The following is a 27,352-nucleotide window of genomic DNA, read 5'->3' on the forward strand; positions in this document are numbered from 1 at the left end:
TCAAGGGAAATCCAGCTACACATTCTTGTGGATCGTGCATCTCAAGCGCTCAAGCCACGCGGCAGCATCATCGCGGGAAAAGCAAAATGATGCATCGGCCGGGAATCGAACCCGGGCCGCCCGCGTGGCAGGCGAGCATTCTACCACTGAACCAGCGATGCTGGGGCCAGCGGTAACTTGACGCTGCTTCCCGAGCAGATGTCTCAAGGGAAAGTGGGACTGCCGTCAAGCGCCGTAGCATTCTGTGGGAAAGATGCTGCAGACGCTGAATCCTGCACTGCACTGCTTAAAAATGCCGCCAGAACGCGGTCCTCTGCGTACTCTTGCGTCGCCGGCGCCCAACTCTTGCCAAAGGATGCGAAATGTGCGCGGATACGCTGTCCGAATGCGTCTGGATGTGCTCCCCTAGCCTGCCTCGAAATGCGCCTGCCAGGTACGATCACCTTCGGCCGCTGCCGACTGGCGGGAAGCCGACACAGCGCGGACGCGCGGCGCTCGCTTGTGCGGTGGTGGTGTAATGGTCAGCATAGTTGCCTTCCAAGCAGTTGATCCGCGTTCGATTCCCGGCCACCGCAGCAGGCTTTTAATTTCGCGTATGAGTACTTTTGCCACGCGCTCTTAAATTATTGTTTTTTCGCCCTCTTACTCGCTGCATACCAGCCCTTAGTGTGTCTCGACTTGTCTCGTGTCTCGACTTGTCTCGACTTTGCTCAGCTGACGCGAGAGCTGACGCTCTCAAATCGGCCTTTATCAAAACGACAAGCACGAGAAACGACTGAGAGAGGTAAGGAGAGGCGAGGCGATGGACACACAGCACGCCCCCTTCATTTCACGGTGGCGTCTCCCTGACCGAATCGGGCTGTAGCTCCGAAAACAAAGGAGAAACAAAAATAGGAAGTAAAAGTGCAAATAGTGCCCTGTGTTCCCATGCGCTCACCCGCCCAAGTACTGACAAGGGCCAAAGTTGTTACGCATCGGCAATCGGACATTTTCTTTCATTTTCTCTTTATCGGTTGAGAACCAGTGTATTCAAGATATTATGGCCATTGCCGAGTGAATGCTGTAGCGCTTCCCGACGAGTCGGGTTCGGATCCTCTGTCAACTTCCACGCAGGGTGATGATCTTTTGGTCATCACACTCGCCAGCTGAAATCGGCGCTGCCTTTTCGTAGTAGTAAAAGAGTAGTGGCCCGTGGGGGGATCGAACCCACGACCTTCGCGTTATTAGCACGACGCTCTAACCAACTGAGCTAACGGGCCTCGGCAGATGCAGCTGCTCAGCCCTACGCTGGAAACAGGTGGCATGAAGCCATACACCATTTCTATGGTCGTCGTGTGTCTGCTTCCCTAGTCTATATTCTGCTGACGGTCACGAAACAGTAGCTATATTGCGAGCAGGACGGCAAACGGCTGCTCGGACAGCTCAAACTTGCCACGATTCGTGTGGAAAAAATTCCGTTCCGGTACCGGGAATCGAACCCGGGCCTCCTGGGTGAAAGCCAGGTATCCTAGCCACTAGACCACACCGGATGTGGACGTTTCGTTCGACCGTTCGTACGGTCGCTTGGCGCATTTCGTGTCGAGTGCCGCGTCGGCGCCCCTCTCTCTTTGCGAGCATCTTTGCACATACTGACTGGCAAGGCGCGCACCTCAAACGCCGCAGAGCAATGCTTTTGGCCTCATGCTCTGCTGGGAGAAGAGGAAAAGGGAAGCTGTAAGTAGCAATAACAGGAAGTAAACATTTTCCCGCTGAAGCGTTGAAACGTTGTGGATAACAAACAAGAAATACGTTGGCGCCCTAGCAACAGCACCACCATCAGTCACAGAAAATTAAATGCCCCGGGTGAGGATCGAACTCACGACCTTAAGATTATGAGACTTACGCGCTGCCTACTGCGCTACCGAGGCACGGGTGCACCGCTTGTCCTGGAAACTGGGTAAATACCGTACCCAATATTAGACGTAGAGACACTGTACTTCCTGGATAACGTGTTCTGTTGCTACACGTGCACTGCCGGCCCAGTTGATTGCGGTGCTGCTGCAGCTGTTGCAACGATAGGCAGCACTCCTTGTCGTTAAAGTTCAGAGCCTCGGAGGCACCCGGACCCGGCAACTTGTGAGGCCAGGCCGACGCTAGTCTGTAGAACATGATGCGAGCGTCCTAGTGGGGACCCGCGAGTGCTGCGTTCTCGGTCCTTCTCAAGGGAAATCCAGCTACACATTCTTGTGGATCGTGCATCTCAAGCGCTCAAGCCACGCGGCAGCATCATCGCGGGAAAAGCAAAATGATGCATCGGCCGGGAATCGAACCCGGGCCGCCCGCGTGGCAGGCGAGCATTCTACCACTGAACCACCGATGCTGGGGCCAGCGGTAACTTGACGCTGCTTCCCGAGCAGATGTCTCAAGGGAAAGTGGGACTGCCGTCAAGCGCCGTAGCATTCTGTGGGAAAGATGCTGCAGACGCTGAATCCTGCACTGCACTGCTTAAAAATGCCGCCAGAACGCGGTCCTCTGCGTACTCTTGCGTCGCCGGCGCCCAACTCTTGCCAAAGGATGCGAAATGTGCGCGGATACGCTGTCCGAATGCGTCTGGATGTGCTCCCCTAGCCTGCCTCGAAATGCGCCTGCCAGGTACGATCACCTTCGGCCGCTGCCGACTGGCGGGAAGCCGACACAGCGCGGACGCGCGGCGCTCGCTTGTGCGGTGGTGGTGTAATGGTCAGCATAGTTGCCTTCCAAGCAGTTGATCCGCGTTCGATTCCCGGCCACCGCAGCAGGCTTTTAATTTCGCGTATGAGTACTTTTGCCACGCGCTCTTAAATTATTGTTTTTTCGCCCTCTTACTCGCTGCATACCAGCCCTTAGTGTGTCTCGACTTGTCTCGTGTCTCGACTTGTCTCGACTTTGCTCAGCTGACGCGAGAGCTGACGCTCTCAAATCGGCCTTTATCAAAACGACAAGCACGAGAAACGACTGAGAGAGGTAAGGAGAGGCGAGGCGATGGACACACAGCACGCCCCCTTCATTTCACGGTGGCGTCTCCCTGACCGAATCGGGCTGTAGCTCCGAAAACAAAGGAGAAACAAAAATAGGAAGTAAAAGTGCAAATAGTGCCCTGTGTTCCCATGCGCTCACCCGCCCAAGTACTGACAAGGGCCAAAGTTGTTACGCATCGGCAATCGGACATTTTCTTTCATTTTCTCTTTATCGGTTGAGAACCAGTGTATTCAAGATATTATGGCCATTGCCGAGTGAATGCTGTAGCGCTTCCCGACGAGTCGGGTTCGGATCCTCTGTCAACTTCCACGCAGGGTGATGATCTTTTGGTCATCACACTCGCCAGCTGAAATCGGCGCTGCCTTTTCGTAGTAGTAAAAGAGTAGTGGCCCGTGGGGGGATCGAACCCACGACCTTCGCGTTATTAGCACGACGCTCTAACCAACTGAGCTAACGGGCCTCGGCAGATGCAGCTGCTCAGCCCTACGCTGGAAACAGGTGGCATGAAGCCATACACCATTTCTATGGTCGTCGTGTGTCTGCTTCCCTAGTCTATATTCTGCTGACGGTCACGAAACAGTAGCTATATTGCGAGCAGGACGGCAAACGGCTGCTCGGACAGCTCAAACTTGCCACGATTCGTGTGGAAAAAATTCCGTTCCGGTACCGGGAATCGAACCCGGGCCTCCTGGGTGAAAGCCAGGTATCCTAGCCACTAGACCACACCGGATGTGGACGTTTCGTTCGACCGTTCGTACGGTCGCTTGGCGCATTTCGTGTCGAGTGCCGCGTCGGCGCCCCTCTCTCTTTGCGAGCATCTTTGCACATACTGACTGGCAAGGCGCGCACCTCAAACGCCGCAGAGCAATGCTTTTGGCCTCATGCTCTGCTGGGAGAAGAGGAAAAGGGAAGCTGTAAGTAGCAATAACAGGAAGTAAACATTTTCCCGCTGAAGCGTTGAAACGTTGTGGATAACAAACAAGAAATACGTTGGCGCCCTAGCAACAGCACCACCATCAGTCACAGAAAATTAAATGCCCCGGGTGAGGATCGAACTCACGACCTTAAGATTATGAGACTTACGCGCTGCCTACTGCGCTACCGAGGCACGGGTGCACCGCTTGTCCTGGAAACTGGGTAAATACCGTACCCAATATTAGACGTAGAGACACTGTACTTCCTGGATAACGTGTTCTGTTGCTACACGTGCACTGCCGGCCCAGTTGATTGCGGTGCTGCTGCAGCTGTTGCAACGATAGGCAGCACTCCTTGTCGTTAAAGTTCAGAGCCTCGGAGGCACCCGGACCCAGCAACTTGTGAGGCCAGGCCGACGCTAGTCTGTAGAACATGATGCGAGCGTCCTAGTGGGGACCCGCGAGTGCTGCGTTCTCGGTCCTTCTCAAGGGAAATCCAGCTACACATTCTTGTGGATCGTGCATCTCAAGCGCTCAAGCCACGCGGCAGCATCATCGCGGGAAAAGCAAAATGATGCATCGGCCGGGAATCGAACCCGGGCCGCCCGCGTGGCAGGCGAGCATTCTACCACTGAACCACCGATGCTGGGGCCAGCGGTAACTTGACGCTGCTTCCCGAGCAGATGTCTCAAGGGAAAGTGGGACTGCCGTCAAGCGCCGTAGCATTCTGTGGGAAAGATGCTGCAGACGCTGAATCCTGCACTGCACTGCTTAAAAATGCCGCCAGAACGCGGTCCTCTGCGTACTCTTGCGTCGCCGGCGCCCAACTCTTGCCAAAGGATGCGAAATGTGCGCGGATACGCTGTCCGAATGCGTCTGGATGTGCTCCCCTAGCCTGCCTCGAAATGCGCCTGCCAGGTACGATCACCTTCGGCCGCTGCCGACTGGCGGGAAGCCGACACAGCGCGGACGCGCGGCGCTCGCTTGTGCGGTGGTGGTGTAATGGTCAGCATAGTTGCCTTCCAAGCAGTTGATCCGCGTTCGATTCCCGGCCACCGCAGCAGGCTTTTAATTTCGCGTATGAGTACTTTTGCCACGCGCTCTTAAATTATTGTTTTTTCGCCCTCTTACTCGCTGCATACCAGCCCTTAGTGTGTCTCGACTTGTCTCGTGTCTCGACTTGTCTCGACTTTGCTCAGCTGACGCGAGAGCTGACGCTCTCAAATCGGCCTTTATCAAAACGACAAGCACGAGAAACGACTGAGAGAGGTAAGGAGAGGCGAGGCGATGGACACACAGCACGCCCCCTTCATTTCACGGTGGCGTCTCCCTGACCGAATCGGGCTGTAGCTCCGAAAACAAAGGAGAAACAAAAATAGGAAGTAAAAGTGCAAATAGTGCCCTGTGTTCCCATGCGCTCACCCGCCCAAGTACTGACAAGGGCCAAAGTTGTTACGCATCGGCAATCGGACATTTTCTTTCATTTTCTCTTTATCGGTTGAGAACCAGTGTATTCAAGATATTATGGCCATTGCCGAGTGAATGCTGTAGCGCTTCCCGACGAGTCGGGTTCGGATCCTCTGTCAACTTCCACGCAGGGTGATGATCTTTTGGTCATCACACTCGCCAGCTGAAATCGGCGCTGCCTTTTCGTAGTAGTAAAAGAGTAGTGGCCCGTGGGGGGATCGAACCCACGACCTTCGCGTTATTAGCACGACGCTCTAACCAACTGAGCTAACGGGCCTCGGCAGATGCAGCTGCTCAGCCCTACGCTGGAAACAGGTGGCATGAAGCCATACACCATTTCTATGGTCGTCGTGTGTCTGCTTCCCTAGTCTATATTCTGCTGACGGTCACGAAACAGTAGCTATATTGCGAGCAGGACGGCAAACGGCTGCTCGGACAGCTCAAACTTGCCACGATTCGTGTGGAAAAAATTCCGTTCCGGTACCGGGAATCGAACCCGGGCCTCCTGGGTGAAAGCCAGGTATCCTAGCCACTAGACCACACCGGATGTGGACGTTTCGTTCGACCGTTCGTACGGTCGCTTGGCGCATTTCGTGTCGAGTGCCGCGTCGGCGCCCCTCTCTCTTTGCGAGCATCTTTGCACATACTGACTGGCAAGGCGCGCACCTCAAACGCCGCAGAGCAATGCTTTTGGCCTCATGCTCTGCTGGGAGAAGAGGAAAAGGGAAGCTGTAAGTAGCAATAACAGGAAGTAAACATTTTCCCGCTGAAGCGTTGAAACGTTGTGGATAACAAACAAGAAATACGTTGGCGCCCTAGCAACAGCACCACCATCAGTCACAGAAAATTAAATGCCCCGGGTGAGGATCGAACTCACGACCTTAAGATTATGAGACTTACGCGCTGCCTACTGCGCTACCGAGGCACGGGTGCACCGCTTGTCCTGGAAACTGGGTAAATACCGTACCCAATATTAGACGTAGAGACACTGTACTTCCTGGATAACGTGTTCTGTTGCTACACGTGCACTGCCGGCCCAGTTGATTGCGGTGCTGCTGCAGCTGTTGCAACGATAGGCAGCACTCCTTGTCGTTAAAGTTCAGAGCCTCGGAGGCACCCGGACCCAGCAACTTGTGAGGCCAGGCCGACGCTAGTCTGTAGAACATGATGCGAGCGTCCTAGTGGGGACCCGCGAGTGCTGCGTTCTCGGTCCTTCTCAAGGGAAATCCAGCTACACATTCTTGTGGATCGTGCATCTCAAGCGCTCAAGCCACGCGGCAGCATCATCGCGGGAAAAGCAAAATGATGCATCGGCCGGGAATCGAACCCGGGCCGCCCGCGTGGCAGGCGAGCATTCTACCACTGAACCACCGATGCTGGGGCCAGCGGTAACTTGACGCTGCTTCCCGAGCAGATGTCTCAAGGGAAAGTGGGACTGCCGTCAAGCGCCGTAGCATTCTGTGGGAAAGATGCTGCAGACGCTGAATCCTGCACTGCACTGCTTAAAAATGCCGCCAGAACGCGGTCCTCTGCGTACTCTTGCGTCGCCGGCGCCCAACTCTTGCCAAAGGATGCGAAATGTGCGCGGATACGCTGTCCGAATGCGTCTGGATGTGCTCCCCTAGCCTGCCTCGAAATGCGCCTGCCAGGTACGATCACCTTCGGCCGCTGCCGACTGGCGGGAAGCCGACACAGCGCGGACGCGCGGCGCTCGCTTGTGCGGTGGTGGTGTAATGGTCAGCATAGTTGCCTTCCAAGCAGTTGATCCGCGTTCGATTCCCGGCCACCGCAGCAGGCTTTTAATTTCGCGTATGAGTACTTTTGCCACGTGCTCTTAAATTATTGTTTTTTCGCCCTCTTACTCGCTGCATACCAGCCCTTAGTGTGTCTCGACTTGTCTCGTGTCTCGACTTGTCTCGACTTTGCTCAGCTGACGCGAGAGCTGACGCTCTCAAATCGGCCTTTATCAAAACGACAAGCACGAGAAACGACTGAGAGAGTTAAGGAGAGGCGAGGCGATGGACACACAGCACGCCCCCTTCATTTCACGGTGGCGTCTCCCTGACCGAATCGGGCTGTAGCTCCGAAAACAAAGGAGAAACAAAAATAGGAAGTAAAAGTGCAAATAGTGCCCTGTGTTCCCATGCGCTCACCCGCCCAAGTACTGACAAGGGCCAAAGTTGTTACGCATCGGCAATCGGACATTTTCTTTCATTTTCTCTTTATCGGTTGAGAACCAGTGTATTCAAGATATTATGGCCATTGCCGAGTGAATGCTGTAGCGCTTCCCGACGAGTCGGGTTCGGATCCTCTGTCAACTTCCACGCAGGGTGATGATCTTTTGGTCATCACACTCGCCAGCTGAAATCGGCGCTGCCTTTTCGTAGTAGTAAAAGAGTAGTGGCCCGTGGGGGGATCGAACCCACGACCTTCGCGTTATTAGCACGACGCTCTAACCAACTGAGCTAACGGGCCTCGGCAGATGCAGCTGCTCAGCCCTACGCTGGAAACAGGTGGCATGAAGCCATACACCATTTCTATGGTCGTCGTGTGTCTGCTTCCCTAGTCTATATTCTGCTGACGGTCACGAAACAGTAGCTATATTGCGAGCAGGACGGCAAACGGCTGCTCGGACAGCTCAAACTTGCCACGATTCGTGTGGAAAAAATTCCGTTCCGGTACCGGGAATCGAACCCGGGCCTCCTGGGTGAAAGCCAGGTATCCTAGCCACTAGACCACACCGGATGTGGACGTTTCGTTCGACCGTTCGTACGGTCGCTTGGCGCATTTCGTGTCGAGTGCCGCGTCGGCGCCCCTCTCTCTTTGCGAGCATCTTTGCACATACTGACTGGCAAGGCGCGCACCTCAAACGCCGCAGAGCAATGCTTTTGGCCTCATGCTCTGCTGGGAGAAGAGGAAAAGGGAAGCTGTAAGTAGCAATAACAGGAAGTAAACATTTTCCCGCTGAAGCGTTGAAACGTTGTGGATAACAAACAAGAAATACGTTGGCGCCCTAGCAACAGCACCACCATCAGTCACAGAAAATTAAATGCCCCGGGTGAGGATCGAACTCACGACCTTAAGATTATGAGACTTACGCGCTGCCTACTGCGCTACCGAGGCACGGGTGCACCGCTTGTCCTGGAAACTGGGTAAATACCGTACCCAATATTAGACGTAGAGACACTGTACTTCCTGGATAACGTGTTCTGTTGCTACACGTGCACTGCCGGCCCAGTTGATTGCGGTGCTGCTGCAGCTGTTGCAACGATAGGCAGCACTCCTTGTCGTTAAAGTTCAGAGCCTCGGAGGCACCCGGACCCAGCAACTTGTGAGGCCAGGCCGACGCTAGTCTGTAGAACATGATGCGAGCGTCCTAGTGGGGACCCGCGAGTGCTGCGTTCTCGGTCCTTCTCAAGGGAAATCCAGCTACACATTCTTGTGGATCGTGCATCTCAAGCGCTCAAGCCACGCGGCAGCATCATCGCGGGAAAAGCAAAATGATGCATCGGCCGGGAATCGAACCCGGGCCGCCCGCGTGGCAGGCGAGCATTCTACCACTGAACCACCGATGCTGGGGCCAGCGGTAACTTGACGCTGCTTCCCGAGCAGATGTCTCAAGGGAAAGTGGGACTGCCGTCAAGCGCCGTAGCATTCTGTGGGAAAGATGCTGCAGACGCTGAATCCTGCACTGCACTGCTTAAAAATGCCGCCAGAACGCGGTCCTCTGCGTACTCTTGCGTCGCCGGCGCCCAACTCTTGCCAAAGGATGCGAAATGTGCGCGGATACGCTGTCCGAATGCGTCTGGATGTGCTCCCCTAGCCTGCCTCGAAATGCGCCTGCCAGGTACGATCACCTTCGGCCGCTGCCGACTGGCGGGAAGCCGACACAGCGCGGACGCGCGGCGCTCGCTTGTGCGGTGGTGGTGTAATGGTCAGCATAGTTGCCTTCCAAGCAGTTGATCCGCGTTCGATTCCCGGCCACCGCAGCAGGCTTTTAATTTCGCGTATGAGTACTTTTGCCACGCGCTCTTAAATTATTGTTTTTTCGCCCTCTTACTCGCTGCATACCAGCCCTTAGTGTGTCTCGACTTGTCTCGTGTCTCGACTTGTCTCGACTTTGCTCAGCTGACGCGAGAGCTGACGCTCTCAAATCGGCCTTTATCAAAACGACAAGCACGAGAAACGACTGAGAGAGGTAAGGAGAGGCGAGGCGATGGACACACAGCACGCCCCCTTCATTTCACGGTGGCGTCTCCCTGACCGAATCGGGCTGTAGCTCCGAAAACAAAGGAGAAACAAAAATAGGAAGTAAAAGTGCAAATAGTGCCCTGTGTTCCCATGCGCTCACCCGCCCAAGTACTGACAAGGGCCAAAGTTGTTACGCATCGGCAATCGGACATTTTCTTTCATTTTCTCTTTATCGGTTGAGAACCAGTGTATTCAAGATATTATGGCCATTGCCGAGTGAATGCTGTAGCGCTTCCCGACGAGTCGGGTTCGGATCCTCTGTCAACTTCCACGCAGGGTGATGATCTTTTGGTCATCACACTCGCCAGCTGAAATCGGCGCTGCCTTTTCGTAGTAGTAAAAGAGTAGTGGCCCGTGGGGGGATCGAACCCACGACCTTCGCGTTATTAGCACGACGCTCTAACCAACTGAGCTAACGGGCCTCGGCAGATGCAGCTGCTCAGCCCTACGCTGGAAACAGGTGGCATGAAGCCATACACCATTTCTATGGTCGTCGTGTGTCTGCTTCCCTAGTCTATATTCTGCTGACGGTCACGAAACAGTAGCTATATTGCGAGCAGGACGGCAAACGGCTGCTCGGACAGCTCAAACTTGCCACGATTCGTGTGGAAAAAATTCCGTTCCGGTACCGGGAATCGAACCCGGGCCTCCTGGGTGAAAGCCAGGTATCCTAGCCACTAGACCACACCGGATGTGGACGTTTCGTTCGACCGTTCGTACGGTCGCTTGGCGCATTTCGTGTCGAGTGCCGCGTCGGCGCCCCTCTCTCTTTGCGAGCATCTTTGCACATACTGACTGGCAAGGCGCGCACCTCAAACGCCGCAGAGCAATGCTTTTGGCCTCATGCTCTGCTGGGAGAAGAGGAAAAGGGAAGCTGTAAGTAGCAATAACAGGAAGTAAACATTTTCCCGCTGAAGCGTTGAAACGTTGTGGATAACAAACAAGAAATACGTTGGCGCCCTAGCAACAGCACCACCATCAGTCACAGAAAATTAAATGCCCCGGGTGAGGATCGAACTCACGACCTTAAGATTATGAGACTTACGCGCTGCCTACTGCGCTACCGAGGCACGGGTGCACCGCTTGTCCTGGAAACTGGGTAAATACCGTACCCAATATTAGACGTAGAGACACTGTACTTCCTGGATAACGTGTTCTGTTGCTACACGTGCACTGCCGGCCCAGTTGATTGCGGTGCTGCTGCAGCTGTTGCAACGATAGGCAGCACTCCTTGTCGTTAAAGTTCAGAGCCTCGGAGGCACCCGGACCCAGCAACTTGTGAGGCCAGGCCGACGCTAGTCTGTAGAACATGATGCGAGCGTCCTAGTGGGGACCCGCGAGTGCTGCGTTCTCGGTCCTTCTCAAGGGAAATCCAGCTACACATTCTTGTGGATCGTGCATCTCAAGCGCTCAAGCCACGCGGCAGCATCATCGCGGGAAAAGCAAAATGATGCATCGGCCGGGAATCGAACCCGGGCCGCCCGCGTGGCAGGCGAGCATTCTACCACTGAACCACCGATGCTGGGGCCAGCGGTAACTTGACGCTGCTTCCCGAGCAGATGTCTCAAGGGAAAGTGGGACTGCCGTCAAGCGCCGTAGCATTCTGTGGGAAAGATGCTGCAGACGCTGAATCCTGCACTGCACTGCTTAAAAATGCCGCCAGAACGCGGTCCTCTGCGTACTCTTGCGTCGCCGGCGCCCAACTCTTGCCAAAGGATGCGAAATGTGCGCGGATACGCTGTCCGAATGCGTCTGGATGTGCTCCCCTAGCCTGCCTCGAAATGCGCCTGCCAGGTACGATCACCTTCGGCCGCTGCCGACTGGCGGGAAGCCGACACAGCGCGGACGCGCGGCGCTCGCTTGTGCGGTGGTGGTGTAATGGTCAGCATAGTTGCCTTCCAAGCAGTTGATCCGCGTTCGATTCCCGGCCACCGCAGCAGGCTTTTAATTTCGCGTATGAGTACTTTTGCCACGCGCTCTTAAATTATTGTTTTTTCGCCCTCTTACTCGCTGCATACCAGCCCTTAGTGTGTCTCGACTTGTCTCGTGTCTCGACTTGTCTCGACTTTGCTCAGCTGACGCGAGAGCTGACGCTCTCAAATCGGCCTTTATCAAAACGACAAGCACGAGAAACGACTGAGAGAGGTAAGGAGAGGCGAGGCGATGGACACACAGCACGCCCCCTTCATTTCACGGTGGCGTCTCCCTGACCGAATCGGGCTGTAGCTCCGAAAACAAAGGAGAAACAAAAATAGGAAGTAAAAGTGCAAATAGTGCCCTGTGTTCCCATGCGCTCACCCGCCCAAGTACTGACAAGGGCCAAAGTTGTTACGCATCGGCAATCGGACATTTTCTTTCATTTTCTCTTTATCGGTTGAGAACCAGTGTATTCAAGATATTATGGCCATTGCCGAGTGAATGCTGTAGCGCTTCCCGACGAGTCGGGTTCGGATCCTCTGTCAACTTCCACGCAGGGTGATGATCTTTTGGTCATCACACTCGCCAGCTGAAATCGGCGCTGCCTTTTCGTAGTAGTAAAAGAGTAGTGGCCCGTGGGGGGATCGAACCCACGACCTTCGCGTTATTAGCACGACGCTCTAACCAACTGAGCTAACGGGCCTCGGCAGATGCAGCTGCTCAGCCCTACGCTGGAAACAGGTGGCATGAAGCCATACACCATTTCTATGGTCGTCGTGTGTCTGCTTCCCTAGTCTATATTCTGCTGACGGTCACGAAACAGTAGCTATATTGCGAGCAGGACGGCAAACGGCTGCTCGGACAGCTCAAACTTGCCACGATTCGTGTGGAAAAAATTCCGTTCCGGTACCGGGAATCGAACCCGGGCCTCCTGGGTGAAAGCCAGGTATCCTAGCCACTAGACCACACCGGATGTGGACGTTTCGTTCGACCGTTCGTACGGTCGCTTGGCGCATTTCGTGTCGAGTGCCGCGTCGGCGCCCCTCTCTCTTTGCGAGCATCTTTGCACATACTGACTGGCAAGGCGCGCACCTCAAACGCCGCAGAGCAATGCTTTTGGCCTCATGCTCTGCTGGGAGAAGAGGAAAAGGGAAGCTGTAAGTAGCAATAACAGGAAGTAAACATTTTCCCGCTGAAGCGTTGAAACGTTGTGGATAACAAACAAGAAATACGTTGGCGCCCTAGCAACAGCACCACCATCAGTCACAGAAAATTAAATGCCCCGGGTGAGGATCGAACTCACGACCTTAAGATTATGAGACTTACGCGCTGCCTACTGCGCTACCGAGGCACGGGTGCACCGCTTGTCCTGGAAACTGGGTAAATACCGTACCCAATATTAGACGTAGAGACACTGTACTTCCTGGATAACGTGTTCTGTTGCTACACGTGCACTGCCGGCCCAGTTGATTGCGGTGCTGCTGCAGCTGTTGCAACGATAGGCAGCACTCCTTGTCGTTAAAGTTCAGAGCCTCGGAGGCACCCGGACCCAGCAACTTGTGAGGCCAGGCCGACGCTAGTCTGTAGAACATGATGCGAGCGTCCTAGTGGGGACCCGCGAGTGCTGCGTTCTCGGTCCTTCTCAAGGGAAATCCAGCTACACATTCTTGTGGATCGTGCATCTCAAGCGCTCAAGCCACGCGGCAGCATCATCGCGGGAAAAGCAAAATGATGCATCGGCCGGGAATCGAACCCGGGCCGCCCGCGTGGCAGGCGAGCATTCTACCACTGAACCACCGATGCTGGGGCCAGCGGTAACTTGACGCTGCTTCCCGAGCAGATGTCTCAAGGGAAAGTGGGACTGCCGTCAAGCGCCGTAGCATTCTGTGGGAAAGATGCTGCAGACGCTGAATCCTGCACTGCACTGCTTAAAAATGCCGCCAGAACGCGGTCCTCTGCGTACTCTTGCGTCGCCGGCGCCCAACTCTTGCCAAAGGATGCGAAATGTGCGCGGATACGCTGTCCGAATGCGTCTGGATGTGCTCCCCTAGCCTGCCTCGAAATGCGCCTGCCAGGTACGATCACCTTCGGCCGCTGCCGACTGGCGGGAAGCCGACACAGCGCGGACGCGCGGCGCTCGCTTGTGCGGTGGTGGTGTAATGGTCAGCATAGTTGCCTTCCAAGCAGTTGATCCGCGTTCGATTCCCGGCCACCGCAGCAGGCTTTTAATTTCGCGTATGAGTACTTTTGCCACGCGCTCTTAAATTATTGTTTTTTCGCCCTCTTACTCGCTGCATACCAGCCCTTAGTGTGTCTCGACTTGTCTCGTGTCTCGACTTGTCTCGACTTTGCTCAGCTGACGCGAGAGCTGACGCTCTCAAATCGGCCTTTATCAAAACGACAAGCACGAGAAACGACTGAGAGAGGTAAGGAGAGGCGAGGCGATGGACACACAGCACGCCCCCTTCATTTCACGGTGGCGTCTCCCTGACCGAATCGGGCTGTAGCTCCGAAAACAAAGGAGAAACAAAAATAGGAAGTAAAAGTGCAAATAGTGCCCTGTGTTCCCATGCGCTCACCCGCCCAAGTACTGACAAGGGCCAAAGTTGTTACGCATCGGCAATCGGACATTTTCTTTCATTTTCTCTTTATCGGTTGAGAACCAGTGTATTCAAGATATTATGGCCATTGCCGAGTGAATGCTGTAGCGCTTCCCGACGAGTCGGGTTCGGATCCTCTGTCAACTTCCACGCAGGGTGATGATCTTTTGGTCATCACACTCGCCAGCTGAAATCGGCGCTGCCTTTTCGTAGTAGTAAAAGAGTAGTGGCCCGTGGGGGGATCGAACCCACGACCTTCGCGTTATTAGCACGACGCTCTAACCAACTGAGCTAACGGGCCTCGGCAGATGCAGCTGCTCAGCCCTACGCTGGAAACAGGTGGCATGAAGCCATACACCATTTCTATGGTCGTCGTGTGTCTGCTTCCCTAGTCTATATTCTGCTGACGGTCACGAAACAGTAGCTATATTGCGAGCAGGACGGCAAACGGCTGCTCGGACAGCTCAAACTTGCCACGATTCGTGTGGAAAAAATTCCGTTCCGGTACCGGGAATCGAACCCGGGCCTCCTGGGTGAAAGCCAGGTATCCTAGCCACTAGACCACACCGGATGTGGACGTTTCGTTCGACCGTTCGTACGGTCGCTTGGCGCATTTCGTGTCGAGTGCCGCGTCGGCGCCCCTCTCTCTTTGCGAGCATCTTTGCACATACTGACTGGCAAGGCGCGCACCTCAAACGCCGCAGAGCAATGCTTTTGGCCTCATGCTCTGCTGGGAGAAGAGGAAAAGGGAAGCTGTAAGTAGCAATAACAGGAAGTAAACATTTTCCCGCTGAAGCGTTGAAACGTTGTGGATAACAAACAAGAAATACGTTGGCGCCCTAGCAACAGCACCACCATCAGTCACAGAAAATTAAATGCCCCGGGTGAGGATCGAACTCACGACCTTAAGATTATGAGACTTACGCGCTGCCTACTGCGCTACCGAGGCACGGGTGCACCGCTTGTCCTGGAAACTGGGTAAATACCGTACCCAATATTAGACGTAGAGACACTGTACTTCCTGGATAACGTGTTCTGTTGCTACACGTGCACTGCCGGCCCAGTTGATTGCGGTGCTGCTGCAGCTGTTGCAACGATAGGCAGCACTCCTTGTCGTTAAAGTTCAGAGCCTCGGAGGCACCCGGACCCAGCAACTTGTGAGGCCAGGCCGACGCTAGTCTGTAGAACATGATGCGAGCGTCCTAGTGGGGACCCGCGAGTGCTGCGTTCTCGGTCCTTCTCAAGGGAAATCCAGCTACACATTCTTGTGGATCGTGCATCTCAAGCGCTCAAGCCACGCGGCAGCATCATCGCGGGAAAAGCAAAATGATGCATCGGCCGGGAATCGAACCCGGGCCGCCCGCGTGGCAGGCGAGCATTCTACCACTGAACCACCGATGCTGGGGCCAGCGGTAACTTGACGCTGCTTCCCGAGCAGATGTCTCAAGGGAAAGTGGGACTGCCGTCAAGCGCCGTAGCATTCTGTGGGAAAGATGCTGCAGACGCTGAATCCTGCACTGCACTGCTTAAAAATGCCGCCAGAACGCGGTCCTCTGCGTACTCTTGCGTCGCCGGCGCCCAACTCTTGCCAAAGGATGCGAAATGTGCGCGGATACGCTGTCCGAATGCGTCTGGATGTGCTCCCCTAGCCTGCCTCGAAATGCGCCTGCCAGGTACGATCACCTTCGGCCGCTGCCGACTGGCGGGAAGCCGACACAGCGCGGACGCGCGGCGCTCGCTTGTGCGGTGGTGGTGTAATGGTCAGCATAGTTGCCTTCCAAGCAGTTGATCCGCGTTCGATTCCCGGCCACCGCAGCAGGCTTTTAATTTCGCGTATGAGTACTTTTGCCACGCGCTCTTAAATTATTGTTTTTTCGCCCTCTTACTCGCTGCATACCAGCCCTTAGTGTGTCTCGACTTGTCTCGTGTCTCGACTTGTCTCGACTTTGCTCAGCTGACGCGAGAGCTGACGCTCTCAAATCGGCCTTTATCAAAACGACAAGCACGAGAAACGACTGAGAGAGGTAAGGAGAGGCGAGGCGATGGACACACAGCACGCCCCCTTCATTTCACGGTGGCGTCTCCCTGACCGAATCGGGCTGTAGCTCCGAAAACAAAGGAGAAACAAAAATAGGAAGTAAAAGTGCAAATAGTGCCCTGTGTTCCCATGCGCTCACCCGCCCAAGTACTGACAAGGGCCAAAGTTGTTACGCATCGGCAATCGGACATTTTCTTTCATTTTCTCTTTATCGGTTGAGAACCAGTGTATTCAAGATATTATGGCCATTGCCGAGTGAATGCTGTAGCGCTTCCCGACGAGTCGGGTTCGGATCCTCTGTCAACTTCCACGCAGGGTGATGATCTTTTGGTCATCACACTCGCCAGCTGAAATCGGCGCTGCCTTTTCGTAGTAGTAAAAGAGTAGTGGCCCGTGGGGGGATCGAACCCACGACCTTCGCGTTATTAGCACGACGCTCTAACCAACTGAGCTAACGGGCCTCGGCAGATGCAGCTGCTCAGCCCTACGCTGGAAACAGGTGGCATGAAGCCATACACCATTTCTATGGTCGTCGTGTGTCTGCTTCCCTAGTCTATATTCTGCTGACGGTCACGAAACAGTAGCTATATTGCGAGCAGGACGGCAAACGGCTGCTCGGACAGCTCAAACTTGCCACGATTCGTGTGGAAAAAATTCCGTTCCGGTACCGGGAATCGAACCCGGGCCTCCTGGGTGAAAGCCAGGTATCCTAGCCACTAGACCACACCGGATGTGGACGTTTCGTTCGACCGTTCGTACGGTCGCTTGGCGCATTTCGTGTCGAGTGCCGCGTCGGCGCCCCTCTCTCTTTGCGAGCATCTTTGCACATACTGACTGGCAAGGCGCGCACCTCAAACGCCGCAGAGCAATGCTTTTGGCCTCATGCTCTGCTGGGAGAAGAGGAAAAGGGAAGCTGTAAGTAGCAATAACAGGAAGTAAACATTTTCCCGCTGAAGCGTTGAAACGTTGTGGATAACAAACAAGAAATACGTTGGCGCCCTAGCAACAGCACCACCATCAGTCACAGAAAATTAAATGCCCCGGGTGAGGATCGAACTCACGACCTTAAGATTATGAGACTTACGCGCTGCCTACTGCGCTACCGAGGCACGGGTGCACCGCTTGTCCTGGAAACTGGGTAAATACCGTACCCAATATTAGACGTAGAGACACTGTACTTCCTGGATAACGTGTTCTGTTGCTACACGTGCACTGCCGGCCCAGTTGATTGCGGTGCTGCTGCAGCTGTTGCAACGATAGGCAGCACTCCTTGTCGTTAAAGTTCAGAGCCTCGGAGGCACCCGGACCCAGCAACTTGTGAGGCCAGGCCGACGCTAGTCTGTAGAACATGATGCGAGCGTCCTAGTGGGGACCCGCGAGTGCTGCGTTCTCGGTCCTTCTCAAGGGAAATCCAGCTACACATTCTTGTGGATCGTGCATCTCAAGCGCTCAAGCCACGCGGCAGCATCATCGCGGGAAAAGCAAAATGATGCATCGGCCGGGAATCGAACCCGGGCCGCCCGCGTGGCAGGCGAGCATTCTACCACTGAACCACCGATGCTGGGGCCAGCGGTAACTTGACGCTGCTTCCCGAGCAGATGTCTCAAGGGAAAGTGGGACTGCCGTCAAGCGCCGTAGCATTCTGTGGGAAAGATGCTGCAGACGCTGAATCCTGCACTGCACTGCTTAAAAATGCCGCCAGAACGCGGTCCTCTGCGTACTCTTGCGTCGCCGGCGCCCAACTCTTGCCAAAGGATGCGAAATGTGCGCGGATACGCTGTCCGAATGCGTCTGGATGTGCTCCCCTAGCCTGCCTCGAAATGCGCCTGCCAGGTACGATCACCTTCGGCCGCTGCCGACTGGCGGGAAGCCGACACAGCGCGGACGCGCGGCGCTCGCTTGTGCGGTGGTGGTGTAATGGTCAGCATAGTTGCCTTCCAAGCAGTTGATCCGCGTTCGATTCCCGGCCACCGCAGCAGGCTTTTAATTTCGCGTATGAGTACTTTTGCCACGCGCTCTTAAATTATTGTTTTTTCGCCCTCTTACTCGCTGCATACCAGCCCTTAGTGTGTCTCGACTTGTCTCGTGTCTCGACTTGTCTCGACTTTGCTCAGCTGACGCGAGAGCTGACGCTCTCAAATCGGCCTTTATCAAAACGACAAGCACGAGAAACGACTGAGAGAGGTAAGGAGAGGCGAGGCGATGGACACACAGCACGCCCCCTTCATTTCACGGTGGCGTCTCCCTGACCGAATCGGGCTGTAGCTCCGAAAACAAAGGAGAAACAAAAATAGGAAGTAAAAGTGCAAATAGTGCCCTGTGTTCCCATGCGCTCACCCGCCCAAGTACTGACAAGGGCCAAAGTTGTTACGCATCGGCAATCGGACATTTTCTTTCATTTTCTCTTTATCGGTTGAGAACCAGTGTATTCAAGATATTATGGCCATTGCCGAGTGAATGCTGTAGCGCTTCCCGACGAGTCGGGTTCGGATCCTCTGTCAACTTCCACGCAGGGTGATGATCTTTTGGTCATCACACTCGCCAGCTGAAATCGGCGCTGCCTTTTCGTAGTAGTAAAAGAGTAGTGGCCCGTGGGGGGATCGAACCCACGACCTTCGCGTTATTAGCACGACGCTCTAACCAACTGAGCTAACGGGCCTCGGCAGATGCAGCTGCTCAGCCCTACGCTGGAAACAGGTGGCATGAAGCCATACACCATTTCTATGGTCGTCGTGTGTCTGCTTCCCTAGTCTATATTCTGCTGACGGTCACGAAACAGTAGCTATATTGCGAGCAGGACGGCAAACGGCTGCTCGGACAGCTCAAACTTGCCACGATTCGTGTGGAAAAAATTCCGTTCCGGTACCGGGAATCGAACCCGGGCCTCCTGGGTGAAAGCCAGGTATCCTAGCCACTAGACCACACCGGATGTGGACGTTTCGTTCGACCGTTCGTACGGTCGCTTGGCGCATTTCGTGTCGAGTGCCGCGTCGGCGCCCCTCTCTCTTTGCGAGCATCTTTGCACATACTGACTGGCAAGGCGCGCACCTCAAACGCCGCAGAGCAATGCTTTTGGCCTCATGCTCTGCTGGGAGAAGAGGAAAAGGGAAGCTGTAAGTAGCAATAACAGGAAGTAAACATTTTCCCGCTGAAGCGTTGAAACGTTGTGGATAACAAACAAGAAATACGTTGGCGCCCTAGCAACAGCACCACCATCAGTCACAGAAAATTAAATGCCCCGGGTGAGGATCGAACTCACGACCTTAAGATTATGAGACTTACGCGCTGCCTACTGCGCTACCGAGGCACGGGTGCACCGCTTGTCCTGGAAACTGGGTAAATACCGTACCCAATATTAGACGTAGAGACACTGTACTTCCTGGATAACGTGTTCTGTTGCTACACGTGCACTGCCGGCCCAGTTGATTGCGGTGCTGCTGCAGCTGTTGCAACGATAGGCAGCACTCCTTGTCGTTAAAGTTCAGAGCCTCGGAGGCACCCGGACCCAGCAACTTGTGAGGCCAGGCCGACGCTAGTCTGTAGAACATGATGCGAGCGTCCTAGTGGGGACCCGCGAGTGCTGCGTTCTCGGTCCTTCTCAAGGGAAATCCAGCTACACATTCTTGTGGATCGTGCATCTCAAGCGCTCAAGCCACGCGGCAGCATCATCGCGGGAAAAGCAAAATGATGCATCGGCCGGGAATCGAACCCGGGCCGCCCGCGTGGCAGGCGAGCATTCTACCACTGAACCACCGATGCTGGGGCCAGCGGTAACTTGACGCTGCTTCCCGAGCAGATGTCTCAAGGGAAAGTGGGACTGCCGTCAAGCGCCGTAGCATTCTGTGGGAAAGATGCTGCAGACGCTGAATCCTGCACTGCACTGCTTAAAAATGCCGCCAGAACGCGGTCCTCTGCGTACTCTTGCGTCGCCGGCGCCCAACTCTTGCCAAAGGATGCGAAATGTGCGCGGATACGCTGTCCGAATGCGTCTGGATGTGCTCCCCTAGCCTGCCTCGAAATGCGCCTGCCAGGTACGATCACCTTCGGCCGCTGCCGACTGGCGGGAAGCCGACACAGCGCGGACGCGCGGCGCTCGCTTGTGCGGTGGTGGTGTAATGGTCAGCATAGTTGCCTTCCAAGCAGTTGATCCGCGTTCGATTCCCGGCCACCGCAGCAGGCTTTTAATTTCGCGTATGAGTACTTTTGCCACGCGCTCCTAAATTATTGTTTTTTCGCCCTCTTACTCGCTGCATACCAGCCCTTAGTGTGTCTCGACTTGTCTCGTGTCTCGACTTGTCTCGACTTTGCTCAGCTGACGCGAGAGCTGACGCTCTCAAATCGGCCTTTATCAAAACGACAAGCACGAGAAACGACTGAGAGAGGTAAGGAGAGGCGAGGCGATGGACACACAGCACGCCCCCTTCATTTCACGGTGGCGTCTCCCTGACCGAATCGGGCTGTAGCTCCGAAAACAAAGGAGAAACAAAAATAGGAAGTAAAAGTGCAAATAGTGCCCTGTGTTCCCATGCGCTCACCCGCCCAAGTACTGACAAGGGCCAAAGTTGTTACGCATCGGCAATCGGACATTTTCTTTCATTTTCTCTTTATCGGTTGAGAACCAGTGTATTCAAGATATTATGGCCATTGCCGAGTGAATGCTGTAGCGCTTCCCGACGAGTCGGGTTCGGATCCTCTGTCAACTTCCACGCAGGGTGATGATCTTTTGGTCATCACACTCGCCAGCTGAAATCGGCGCTGCCTTTTCGTAGTAGTAAAAGAGTAGTGGCCCGTGGGGGGATCGAACCCACGACCTTCGCGTTATTAGCACGACGCTCTAACCAACTGAGCTAACGGGCCTCGGCAGATGCAGCTGCTCAGCCCTACGCTGGAAACAGGTGGCATGAAGCCATACACCATTTCTATGGTCGTCGTGTGTCTGCTTCCCTAGTCTATATTCTGCTGACGGTCACGAAACAGTAGCTATATTGCGAGCAGGACGGCAAACGGCTGCTCGGACAGCTCAAACTTGCCACGATTCGTGTGGAAAAAATTCCGTTCCGGTACCGGGAATCGAACCCGGGCCTCCTGGGTGAAAGCCAGGTATCCTAGCCACTAGACCACACCGGATGTGGACGTTTCGTTCGACCGTTCGTACGGTCGCTTGGCGCATTTCGTGTCGAGTGCCGCGTCGGCGCCCCTCTCTCTTTGCGAGCATCTTTGCACATACTGACTGGCAAGGCGCGCACCTCAAACGCCGCAGAGCAATGCTTTTGGCTTCATGCTCTGCTGGGAGAAGAGGAAAAGGGAAGCTGTAAGTAGCAATAACAGGAAGTAAACATTTTCCCGCTGAAGCGTTGAAACGTTGTGGATAACAAACAAGAAATACGTTGGCGCCCTAGCAACAGCACCACCATCAGTCACAGAAAATTAAATGCCCCGGGTGAGGATCGAACTCACGACCTTAAGATTATGAGACTTACGCGCTGCCTACTGCGCTACCGAGGCACGGGTGCACCGCTTGTCCTGGAAACTGGGTAAATACCGTACCCAATATTAGACGTAGAGACACTGTACTTCCTGGATAACGTGTTCTGTTGCTACACGTGCACTGCCGGCCCAGTTGATTGCGGTGCTGCTGCAGCTGTTGCAACGATAGGCAGCACTCCTTGTCGTTAAAGTTCAGAGCCTCGGAGGCACCCGGACCCAGCAACTTGTGAGGCCAGGCCGACGCTAGTCTGTAGAACATGATGCGAGCGTCCTAGTGGGGACCCGCGAGTGCTGCGTTCTCGGTCCTTCTCAAGGGAAATCCAGCTACACATTCTTGTGGATCGTGCATCTCAAGCGCTCAAGCCACGCGGCAGCATCATCGCGGGAAAAGCAAAATGATGCATCGGCCGGGAATCGAACCCGGGCCGCCCGCGTGGCAGGCGAGCATTCTACCACTGAACCACCGATGCTGGGGCCAGCGGTAACTTGACGCTGCTTCCCGAGCAGATGTCTCAAGGGAAAGTGGGACTGCCGTCAAGCGCCGTAGCATTCTGTGGGAAAGATGCTGCAGACGCTGAATCCTGCACTGCACTGCTTAAAAATGCCGCCAGAACGCGGTCCTCTGCGTACTCTTGCGTCGCCGGCGCCCAACTCTTGCCAAAGGATGCGAAATGTGCGCGGATACGCTGTCCGAATGCGTCTGGATGTGCTCCCCTAGCCTGCCTCGAAATGCGCCTGCCAGGTACGATCACCTTCGGCCGCTGCCGACTGGCGGGAAGCCGACACAGCGCGGACGCGCGGCGCTCGCTTGTGCGGTGGTGGTGTAATGGTCAGCATAGTTGCCTTCCAAGCAGTTGATCCGCGTTCGATTCCCGGCCACCGCAGCAGGCTTTTAATTTCGCGTATGAGTACTTTTGCCACGCGCTCTTAAATTATTGTTTTTTCGCCCTCTTACTCGCTGCATACCAGCCCTTAGTGTGTCTCGACTTGTCTCGTGTCTCGACTTGTCTCGACTTTGCTCAGCTGACGCGAGAGCTGACGCTCTCAAATCGGCCTTTATCAAAACGACAAGCACGAGAAACGACTGAGAGAGGTAAGGAGAGGCGAGGCGATGGACACACAGCACGCCCCCTTCATTTCACGGTGGCGTCTCCCTGACCGAATCGGGCTGTAGCTCCGAAAACAAAGGAGAAACAAAAATAGGAAGTAAAAGTGCAAATAGTGCCCTGTGTTCCCATGCGCTCACCCGCCCAAGTACTGACAAGGGCCAAAGTTGTTACGCATCGGCAATCGGACATTTTCTTTCATTTTCTCTTTATCGGTTGAGAACCAGTGTATTCAAGATATTATGGCCATTGCCGAGTGAATGCTGTAGCGCTTCCCGACGAGTCGGGTTCGGATCCTCTGTCAACTTCCACGCAGGGTGATGATCTTTTGGTCATCACACTCGCCAGCTGAAATCGGCGCTGCCTTTTCGTAGTAGTAAAAGAGTAGTGGCCCGTGGGGGGATCGAACCCACGACCTTCGCGTTATTAGCACGACGCTCTAACCAACTGAGCTAACGGGCCTCGGCAGATGCAGCTGCTCAGCCCTACGCTGGAAACAGGTGGCATGAAGCCATACACCATTTCTATGGTCGTCGTGTGTCTGCTTCCCTAGTCTATATTCTGCTGACGGTCACGAAACAGTAGCTATATTGCGAGCAGGACGGCAAACGGCTGCTCGGACAGCTCAAACTTGCCACGATTCGTGTGGAAAAAATTCCGTTCCGGTACCGGGAATCGAACCCGGGCCTCCTGGGTGAAAGCCAGGTATCCTAGCCACTAGACCACACCGGATGTGGACGTTTCGTTCGACCGTTCGTACGGTCGCTTGGCGCATTTCGTGTCGAGTGCCGCGTCGGCGCCCCTCTCTCTTTGCGAGCATCTTTGCACATACTGACTGGCAAGGCGCGCACCTCAAACGCCGCAGAGCAATGCTTTTGGCTTCATGCTCTGCTGGGAGAAGAGGAAAAGGGAAGCTGTAAGTAGCAATAACAGGAAGTAAACATTTTCCCGCTGAAGCGTTGAAACGTTGTGGATAACAAACAAGAAATACGTTGGCGCCCTAGCAACAGCACCACCATCAGTCACAGAAAATTAAATGCCCCGGGTGAGGATCGAACTCACGACCTTAAGATTATGAGACTTACGCGCTGCCTACTGCGCTACCGAGGCACGGGTGCACCGCTTGTCCTGGAAACTGGGTAAATACCGTACCCAATATTAGACGTAGAGACACTGTACTTCCTGGATAACGTGTTCTGTTGCTACACGTGCACTGCCGGCCCAGTTGATTGCGGTGCTGCTGCAGCTGTTGCAACGATAGGCAGCACTCCTTGTCGTTAAAGTTCAGAGCCTCGGAGGCACCCGGACCCAGCAACTTGTGAGGCCAGGCCGACGCTAGTCTGTAGAACATGATGCGAGCGTCCTAGTGGGGACCCGCGAGTGCTGCGTTCTCGGTCCTTCTCAAGGGAAATCCAGCTACACATTCTTGTGGATCGTGCATCTCAAGCGCTCAAGCCACGCGGCAGCATCATCGCGGGAAAAGCAAAATGATGCATCGGCCGGGAATCGAACCCGGGCCGCCCGCGTGGCAGGCGAGCATTCTACCACTGAACCACCGATGCTGGGGCCAGCGGTAACTTGACGCTGCTTCCCGAGCAGATGTCTCAAGGGAAAGTGGGACTGCCGTCAAGCGCCGTAGCATTCTGTGGGAAAGATGCTGCAGACGCTGAATCCTGCACTGCACTGCTTAAAAATGCCGCCAGAACGCGGTCCTCTGCGTACTCTTGCGTCGCCGGCGCCCAACTCTTGCCAAAGGATGCGAAATGTGCGCGGATACGCTGTCCGAATGCGTCTGGATGTGCTCCCCTAGCCTGCCTCGAAATGCGCCTGCCAGGTACGATCACCTTCGGCCGCTGCCGACTGGCGGGAAGCCGACACAGCGCGGACGCGCGGCGCTCGCTTGTGCGGTGGTGGTGTAATGGTCAGCATAGTTGCCTTCCAAGCAGTTGATCCGCGTTCGATTCCCGGCCACCGCAGCAGGCTTTTAATTTCGCGTATGAGTACTTTTGCCACGCGCTCCTAAATTATTGTTTTTTCGCCCTCTTACTCGCTGCATACCAGCCCTTAGTGTGTCTCGACTTGTCTCGTGTCTCGACTTGTCTCGACTTTGCTCAGCTGACGCGAGAGCTGACGCTCTCAAATCGGCCTTTATCAAAACGACAAGCACGAGAAACGACTGAGAGAGGTAAGGAGAGGCGAGGCGATGGACACACAGCACGCCCCCTTCATTTCACGGTGGCGTCTCCCTGACCGAATCGGGCTGTAGCTCCGAAAACAAAGGAGAAACAAAAATAGGAAGTAAAAGTGCAAATAGTGCCCTGTGTTCCCATGCGCTCACCCGCCCAAGTACTGACAAGGGCCAAAGTTGTTACGCATCGGCAATCGGACATTTTCTTTCATTTTCTCTTTATCGGTTGAGAACCAGTGTATTCAAGATATTATGGCCATTGCCGAGTGAATGCTGTAGCGCTTCCCGACGAGTCGGGTTCGGATCCTCTGTCAACTTCCACGCAGGGTGATGATCTTTTGGTCATCACACTCGCCAGCTGAAATCGGCGCTGCCTTTTCGTAGTAGTAAAAGAGTAGTGGCCCGTGGGGGGATCGAACCCACGACCTTCGCGTTATTAGCACGACGCTCTAACCAACTGAGCTAACGGGCCTCGGCAGATGCAGCTGCTCAGCCCTACGCTGGAAACAGGTGGCATGAAGCCATACACCATTTCTATGGTCGTCGTGTGTCTGCTTCCCTAGTCTATATTCTGCTGACGGTCACGAAACAGTAGCTATATTGCGAGCAGGACGGCAAACGGCTGCTCGGACAGCTCAAACTTGCCACGATTCGTGTGGAAAAAATTCCGTTCCGGTACCGGGAATCGAACCCGGGCCTCCTGGGTGAAAGCCAGGTATCCTAGCCACTAGACCACACCGGATGTGGACGTTTCGTTCGACCGTTCGTACGGTCGCTTGGCGCATTTCGTGTCGAGTGCCGCGTCGGCGCCCCTCTCTCTTTGCGAGCATCTTTGCACATACTGACTGGCAAGGCGCGCACCTCAAACGCCGCAGAGCAATGCTTTTGGCTTCATGCTCTGCTGGGAGAAGAGGAAAAGGGAAGCTGTAAGTAGCAATAACAGGAAGTAAACATTTTCCCGCTGAAGCGTTGAAACGTTGTGGATAACAAACAAGAAATACGTTGGCGCCCTAGCAACAGCACCACCATCAGTCACAGAAAATTAAATGCCCCGGGTGAGGATCGAACTCACGACCTTAAGATTATGAGACTTACGCGCTGCCTACTGCGCTACCGAGGCACGGGTGCACCGCTTGTCCTGGAAACTGGGTAAATACCGTACCCAATATTAGACGTAGAGACACTGTACTTCCTGGATAACGTGTTCTGTTGCTACACGTGCACTGCCGGCCCAGTTGATTGCGGTGCTGCTGCAGCTGTTGCAACGATAGGCAGCACTCCTTGTCGTTAAAGTTCAGAGCCTCGGAGGCACCCGGACCCAGCAACTTGTGAGGCCAGGCCGACGCTAGTCTGTAGAACATGATGCGAGCGTCCTAGTGGGGACCCGCGAGTGCTGCGTTCTCGGTCCTTCTCAAGGGAAATCCAGCTACACATTCTTGTGGATCGTGCATCTCAAGCGCTCAAGCCACGCGGCAGCATCATCGCGGGAAAAGCAAAATGATGCATCGGCCGGGAATCGAACCCGGGCCGCCCGCGTGGCAGGCGAGCATTCTACCACTGAACCACCGATGCTGGGGCCAGCGGTAACTTGACGCTGCTTCCCGAGCAGATGTCTCAAGGGAAAGTGGGACTGCCGTCAAGCGCCGTAGCATTCTGTGGGAAAGATGCTGCAGACGCTGAATCCTGCACTGCACTGCTTAAAAATGCCGCCAGAACGCGGTCCTCTGCGTACTCTTGCGTCGCCGGCGCCCAACTCTTGCCAAAGGATGCGAAATGTGCGCGGATACGCTGTCCGAATGCGTCTGGATGTGCTCCCCTAGCCTGCCTCGAAATGCGCCTGCCAGGTACGATCACCTTCGGCCGCTGCCGACTGGCGGGAAGCCGACACAGCGCGGACGCGCGGCGCTCGCTTGTGCGGTGGTGGTGTAATGGTCAGCATAGTTGCCTTCCAAGCAGTTGATCCGCGTTCGATTCCCGGCCACCGCAGCAGGCTTTTAATTTCGCGTATGAGTACTTTTGCCACGCGCTCTTAAATTATTGTTTTTTCGCCCTCTTACTCGCTGCATACCAGCCCTTAGTGTGTCTCGACTTGTCTCGTGTCTCGACTTGTCTCGACTTTGCTCAGCTGACGCGAGAGCTGACGCTCTCAAATCGGCCTTTATCAAAACGACAAGCACGAGAAACGACTGAGAGAGGTAAGGAGAGGCGAGGCGATGGACACACAGCACGCCCCCTTCATTTCACGGTGGCGTCTCCCTGACCGAATCGGGCTGTAGCTCCGAAAACAAAGGAGAAACAAAAATAGGAAGTAAAAGTGCAAATAGTGCCCTGTGTTCCCATGCGCTCACCCGCCCAAGTACTGACAAGGGCCAAAGTTGTTACGCATC

General features: G+C 54.8%; 62 non-coding genes across 62 annotated transcripts; 13 read left to right on the forward strand and 49 right to left on the reverse strand.

The window, feature by feature from the left end:
* Positions 1-90: 90 nt before the first annotated feature.
* On the reverse strand, positions 91-161 carry Trnag-gcc. The gene has a single exon. It is a non-coding gene; the product is annotated as a tRNA-Gly (tRNA).
* A 342-nt stretch (positions 162-503) lies between these two features.
* On the forward strand, positions 504-575 carry Trnag-ucc. The gene has a single exon. It is a non-coding gene; the product is annotated as a tRNA-Gly (tRNA).
* Positions 576-1,185: 610 nt separating this feature from the next.
* Positions 1,186-1,259, reverse strand: Trnai-aau. Its single transcript has one exon. It is a non-coding gene; the product is annotated as a tRNA-Ile (tRNA).
* A 198-nt stretch (positions 1,260-1,457) lies between these two features.
* On the reverse strand, positions 1,458-1,529 carry Trnae-uuc. The gene has a single exon. It is a non-coding gene; the product is annotated as a tRNA-Glu (tRNA).
* Positions 1,530-1,834: 305 nt separating this feature from the next.
* Positions 1,835-1,907, reverse strand: Trnam-cau. The gene has a single exon. It is a non-coding gene; the product is annotated as a tRNA-Met (tRNA).
* A 381-nt stretch (positions 1,908-2,288) lies between these two features.
* Positions 2,289-2,359, reverse strand: Trnag-gcc. Its single transcript has one exon. It is a non-coding gene; the product is annotated as a tRNA-Gly (tRNA).
* Positions 2,360-2,701: 342 nt separating this feature from the next.
* Positions 2,702-2,773, forward strand: Trnag-ucc. The gene has a single exon. It is a non-coding gene; the product is annotated as a tRNA-Gly (tRNA).
* A 610-nt stretch (positions 2,774-3,383) lies between these two features.
* On the reverse strand, positions 3,384-3,457 carry Trnai-aau. Its single transcript has one exon. It is a non-coding gene; the product is annotated as a tRNA-Ile (tRNA).
* A 198-nt stretch (positions 3,458-3,655) lies between these two features.
* Trnae-uuc lies at positions 3,656-3,727 on the reverse strand. Its single transcript has one exon. It is a non-coding gene; the product is annotated as a tRNA-Glu (tRNA).
* Positions 3,728-4,032: 305 nt separating this feature from the next.
* On the reverse strand, positions 4,033-4,105 carry Trnam-cau. The gene has a single exon. It is a non-coding gene; the product is annotated as a tRNA-Met (tRNA).
* Positions 4,106-4,486: 381 nt separating this feature from the next.
* On the reverse strand, positions 4,487-4,557 carry Trnag-gcc. The gene has a single exon. It is a non-coding gene; the product is annotated as a tRNA-Gly (tRNA).
* Positions 4,558-4,899: 342 nt separating this feature from the next.
* On the forward strand, positions 4,900-4,971 carry Trnag-ucc. The gene has a single exon. It is a non-coding gene; the product is annotated as a tRNA-Gly (tRNA).
* A 610-nt stretch (positions 4,972-5,581) lies between these two features.
* Trnai-aau lies at positions 5,582-5,655 on the reverse strand. The gene has a single exon. It is a non-coding gene; the product is annotated as a tRNA-Ile (tRNA).
* A 198-nt stretch (positions 5,656-5,853) lies between these two features.
* On the reverse strand, positions 5,854-5,925 carry Trnae-uuc. The gene has a single exon. It is a non-coding gene; the product is annotated as a tRNA-Glu (tRNA).
* A 305-nt stretch (positions 5,926-6,230) lies between these two features.
* Trnam-cau lies at positions 6,231-6,303 on the reverse strand. The gene has a single exon. It is a non-coding gene; the product is annotated as a tRNA-Met (tRNA).
* Positions 6,304-6,684: 381 nt separating this feature from the next.
* Positions 6,685-6,755, reverse strand: Trnag-gcc. The gene has a single exon. It is a non-coding gene; the product is annotated as a tRNA-Gly (tRNA).
* A 342-nt stretch (positions 6,756-7,097) lies between these two features.
* Trnag-ucc lies at positions 7,098-7,169 on the forward strand. Its single transcript has one exon. It is a non-coding gene; the product is annotated as a tRNA-Gly (tRNA).
* Positions 7,170-7,779: 610 nt separating this feature from the next.
* On the reverse strand, positions 7,780-7,853 carry Trnai-aau. Its single transcript has one exon. It is a non-coding gene; the product is annotated as a tRNA-Ile (tRNA).
* Positions 7,854-8,051: 198 nt separating this feature from the next.
* Positions 8,052-8,123, reverse strand: Trnae-uuc. The gene has a single exon. It is a non-coding gene; the product is annotated as a tRNA-Glu (tRNA).
* A 305-nt stretch (positions 8,124-8,428) lies between these two features.
* Positions 8,429-8,501, reverse strand: Trnam-cau. The gene has a single exon. It is a non-coding gene; the product is annotated as a tRNA-Met (tRNA).
* Positions 8,502-8,882: 381 nt separating this feature from the next.
* On the reverse strand, positions 8,883-8,953 carry Trnag-gcc. The gene has a single exon. It is a non-coding gene; the product is annotated as a tRNA-Gly (tRNA).
* Positions 8,954-9,295: 342 nt separating this feature from the next.
* On the forward strand, positions 9,296-9,367 carry Trnag-ucc. The gene has a single exon. It is a non-coding gene; the product is annotated as a tRNA-Gly (tRNA).
* Positions 9,368-9,977: 610 nt separating this feature from the next.
* On the reverse strand, positions 9,978-10,051 carry Trnai-aau. Its single transcript has one exon. It is a non-coding gene; the product is annotated as a tRNA-Ile (tRNA).
* Positions 10,052-10,249: 198 nt separating this feature from the next.
* Positions 10,250-10,321, reverse strand: Trnae-uuc. Its single transcript has one exon. It is a non-coding gene; the product is annotated as a tRNA-Glu (tRNA).
* Positions 10,322-10,626: 305 nt separating this feature from the next.
* Positions 10,627-10,699, reverse strand: Trnam-cau. Its single transcript has one exon. It is a non-coding gene; the product is annotated as a tRNA-Met (tRNA).
* A 381-nt stretch (positions 10,700-11,080) lies between these two features.
* On the reverse strand, positions 11,081-11,151 carry Trnag-gcc. The gene has a single exon. It is a non-coding gene; the product is annotated as a tRNA-Gly (tRNA).
* Positions 11,152-11,493: 342 nt separating this feature from the next.
* On the forward strand, positions 11,494-11,565 carry Trnag-ucc. The gene has a single exon. It is a non-coding gene; the product is annotated as a tRNA-Gly (tRNA).
* Positions 11,566-12,175: 610 nt separating this feature from the next.
* Trnai-aau lies at positions 12,176-12,249 on the reverse strand. The gene has a single exon. It is a non-coding gene; the product is annotated as a tRNA-Ile (tRNA).
* A 198-nt stretch (positions 12,250-12,447) lies between these two features.
* On the reverse strand, positions 12,448-12,519 carry Trnae-uuc. The gene has a single exon. It is a non-coding gene; the product is annotated as a tRNA-Glu (tRNA).
* Positions 12,520-12,824: 305 nt separating this feature from the next.
* Positions 12,825-12,897, reverse strand: Trnam-cau. Its single transcript has one exon. It is a non-coding gene; the product is annotated as a tRNA-Met (tRNA).
* Positions 12,898-13,278: 381 nt separating this feature from the next.
* Trnag-gcc lies at positions 13,279-13,349 on the reverse strand. Its single transcript has one exon. It is a non-coding gene; the product is annotated as a tRNA-Gly (tRNA).
* A 342-nt stretch (positions 13,350-13,691) lies between these two features.
* Positions 13,692-13,763, forward strand: Trnag-ucc. The gene has a single exon. It is a non-coding gene; the product is annotated as a tRNA-Gly (tRNA).
* Positions 13,764-14,373: 610 nt separating this feature from the next.
* On the reverse strand, positions 14,374-14,447 carry Trnai-aau. The gene has a single exon. It is a non-coding gene; the product is annotated as a tRNA-Ile (tRNA).
* Positions 14,448-14,645: 198 nt separating this feature from the next.
* Positions 14,646-14,717, reverse strand: Trnae-uuc. The gene has a single exon. It is a non-coding gene; the product is annotated as a tRNA-Glu (tRNA).
* Positions 14,718-15,022: 305 nt separating this feature from the next.
* Positions 15,023-15,095, reverse strand: Trnam-cau. The gene has a single exon. It is a non-coding gene; the product is annotated as a tRNA-Met (tRNA).
* Positions 15,096-15,476: 381 nt separating this feature from the next.
* On the reverse strand, positions 15,477-15,547 carry Trnag-gcc. Its single transcript has one exon. It is a non-coding gene; the product is annotated as a tRNA-Gly (tRNA).
* A 342-nt stretch (positions 15,548-15,889) lies between these two features.
* Positions 15,890-15,961, forward strand: Trnag-ucc. The gene has a single exon. It is a non-coding gene; the product is annotated as a tRNA-Gly (tRNA).
* A 610-nt stretch (positions 15,962-16,571) lies between these two features.
* Trnai-aau lies at positions 16,572-16,645 on the reverse strand. The gene has a single exon. It is a non-coding gene; the product is annotated as a tRNA-Ile (tRNA).
* Positions 16,646-16,843: 198 nt separating this feature from the next.
* On the reverse strand, positions 16,844-16,915 carry Trnae-uuc. The gene has a single exon. It is a non-coding gene; the product is annotated as a tRNA-Glu (tRNA).
* Positions 16,916-17,220: 305 nt separating this feature from the next.
* Positions 17,221-17,293, reverse strand: Trnam-cau. Its single transcript has one exon. It is a non-coding gene; the product is annotated as a tRNA-Met (tRNA).
* Positions 17,294-17,674: 381 nt separating this feature from the next.
* Positions 17,675-17,745, reverse strand: Trnag-gcc. The gene has a single exon. It is a non-coding gene; the product is annotated as a tRNA-Gly (tRNA).
* A 342-nt stretch (positions 17,746-18,087) lies between these two features.
* Positions 18,088-18,159, forward strand: Trnag-ucc. The gene has a single exon. It is a non-coding gene; the product is annotated as a tRNA-Gly (tRNA).
* A 610-nt stretch (positions 18,160-18,769) lies between these two features.
* Trnai-aau lies at positions 18,770-18,843 on the reverse strand. Its single transcript has one exon. It is a non-coding gene; the product is annotated as a tRNA-Ile (tRNA).
* A 198-nt stretch (positions 18,844-19,041) lies between these two features.
* Trnae-uuc lies at positions 19,042-19,113 on the reverse strand. Its single transcript has one exon. It is a non-coding gene; the product is annotated as a tRNA-Glu (tRNA).
* Positions 19,114-19,418: 305 nt separating this feature from the next.
* Trnam-cau lies at positions 19,419-19,491 on the reverse strand. Its single transcript has one exon. It is a non-coding gene; the product is annotated as a tRNA-Met (tRNA).
* Positions 19,492-19,872: 381 nt separating this feature from the next.
* Trnag-gcc lies at positions 19,873-19,943 on the reverse strand. The gene has a single exon. It is a non-coding gene; the product is annotated as a tRNA-Gly (tRNA).
* Positions 19,944-20,285: 342 nt separating this feature from the next.
* On the forward strand, positions 20,286-20,357 carry Trnag-ucc. The gene has a single exon. It is a non-coding gene; the product is annotated as a tRNA-Gly (tRNA).
* Positions 20,358-20,967: 610 nt separating this feature from the next.
* Positions 20,968-21,041, reverse strand: Trnai-aau. The gene has a single exon. It is a non-coding gene; the product is annotated as a tRNA-Ile (tRNA).
* A 198-nt stretch (positions 21,042-21,239) lies between these two features.
* Positions 21,240-21,311, reverse strand: Trnae-uuc. The gene has a single exon. It is a non-coding gene; the product is annotated as a tRNA-Glu (tRNA).
* Positions 21,312-21,616: 305 nt separating this feature from the next.
* On the reverse strand, positions 21,617-21,689 carry Trnam-cau. The gene has a single exon. It is a non-coding gene; the product is annotated as a tRNA-Met (tRNA).
* Positions 21,690-22,070: 381 nt separating this feature from the next.
* Positions 22,071-22,141, reverse strand: Trnag-gcc. The gene has a single exon. It is a non-coding gene; the product is annotated as a tRNA-Gly (tRNA).
* Positions 22,142-22,483: 342 nt separating this feature from the next.
* Trnag-ucc lies at positions 22,484-22,555 on the forward strand. Its single transcript has one exon. It is a non-coding gene; the product is annotated as a tRNA-Gly (tRNA).
* Positions 22,556-23,165: 610 nt separating this feature from the next.
* Trnai-aau lies at positions 23,166-23,239 on the reverse strand. The gene has a single exon. It is a non-coding gene; the product is annotated as a tRNA-Ile (tRNA).
* A 198-nt stretch (positions 23,240-23,437) lies between these two features.
* On the reverse strand, positions 23,438-23,509 carry Trnae-uuc. The gene has a single exon. It is a non-coding gene; the product is annotated as a tRNA-Glu (tRNA).
* Positions 23,510-23,814: 305 nt separating this feature from the next.
* Trnam-cau lies at positions 23,815-23,887 on the reverse strand. Its single transcript has one exon. It is a non-coding gene; the product is annotated as a tRNA-Met (tRNA).
* Positions 23,888-24,268: 381 nt separating this feature from the next.
* On the reverse strand, positions 24,269-24,339 carry Trnag-gcc. The gene has a single exon. It is a non-coding gene; the product is annotated as a tRNA-Gly (tRNA).
* A 342-nt stretch (positions 24,340-24,681) lies between these two features.
* Positions 24,682-24,753, forward strand: Trnag-ucc. Its single transcript has one exon. It is a non-coding gene; the product is annotated as a tRNA-Gly (tRNA).
* Positions 24,754-25,363: 610 nt separating this feature from the next.
* Trnai-aau lies at positions 25,364-25,437 on the reverse strand. Its single transcript has one exon. It is a non-coding gene; the product is annotated as a tRNA-Ile (tRNA).
* A 198-nt stretch (positions 25,438-25,635) lies between these two features.
* Trnae-uuc lies at positions 25,636-25,707 on the reverse strand. Its single transcript has one exon. It is a non-coding gene; the product is annotated as a tRNA-Glu (tRNA).
* Positions 25,708-26,012: 305 nt separating this feature from the next.
* Positions 26,013-26,085, reverse strand: Trnam-cau. The gene has a single exon. It is a non-coding gene; the product is annotated as a tRNA-Met (tRNA).
* Positions 26,086-26,466: 381 nt separating this feature from the next.
* Trnag-gcc lies at positions 26,467-26,537 on the reverse strand. Its single transcript has one exon. It is a non-coding gene; the product is annotated as a tRNA-Gly (tRNA).
* Positions 26,538-26,879: 342 nt separating this feature from the next.
* On the forward strand, positions 26,880-26,951 carry Trnag-ucc. Its single transcript has one exon. It is a non-coding gene; the product is annotated as a tRNA-Gly (tRNA).
* Positions 26,952-27,352: the final 401 nt, after the last annotated feature.

This window comes from Schistocerca piceifrons, unplaced genomic scaffold, assembly GCF_021461385.2.
Source record: "Schistocerca piceifrons isolate TAMUIC-IGC-003096 unplaced genomic scaffold, iqSchPice1.1 HiC_scaffold_607, whole genome shotgun sequence".
NCBI lineage: Eukaryota > Metazoa > Arthropoda > Insecta > Orthoptera > Acrididae > Schistocerca > Schistocerca piceifrons.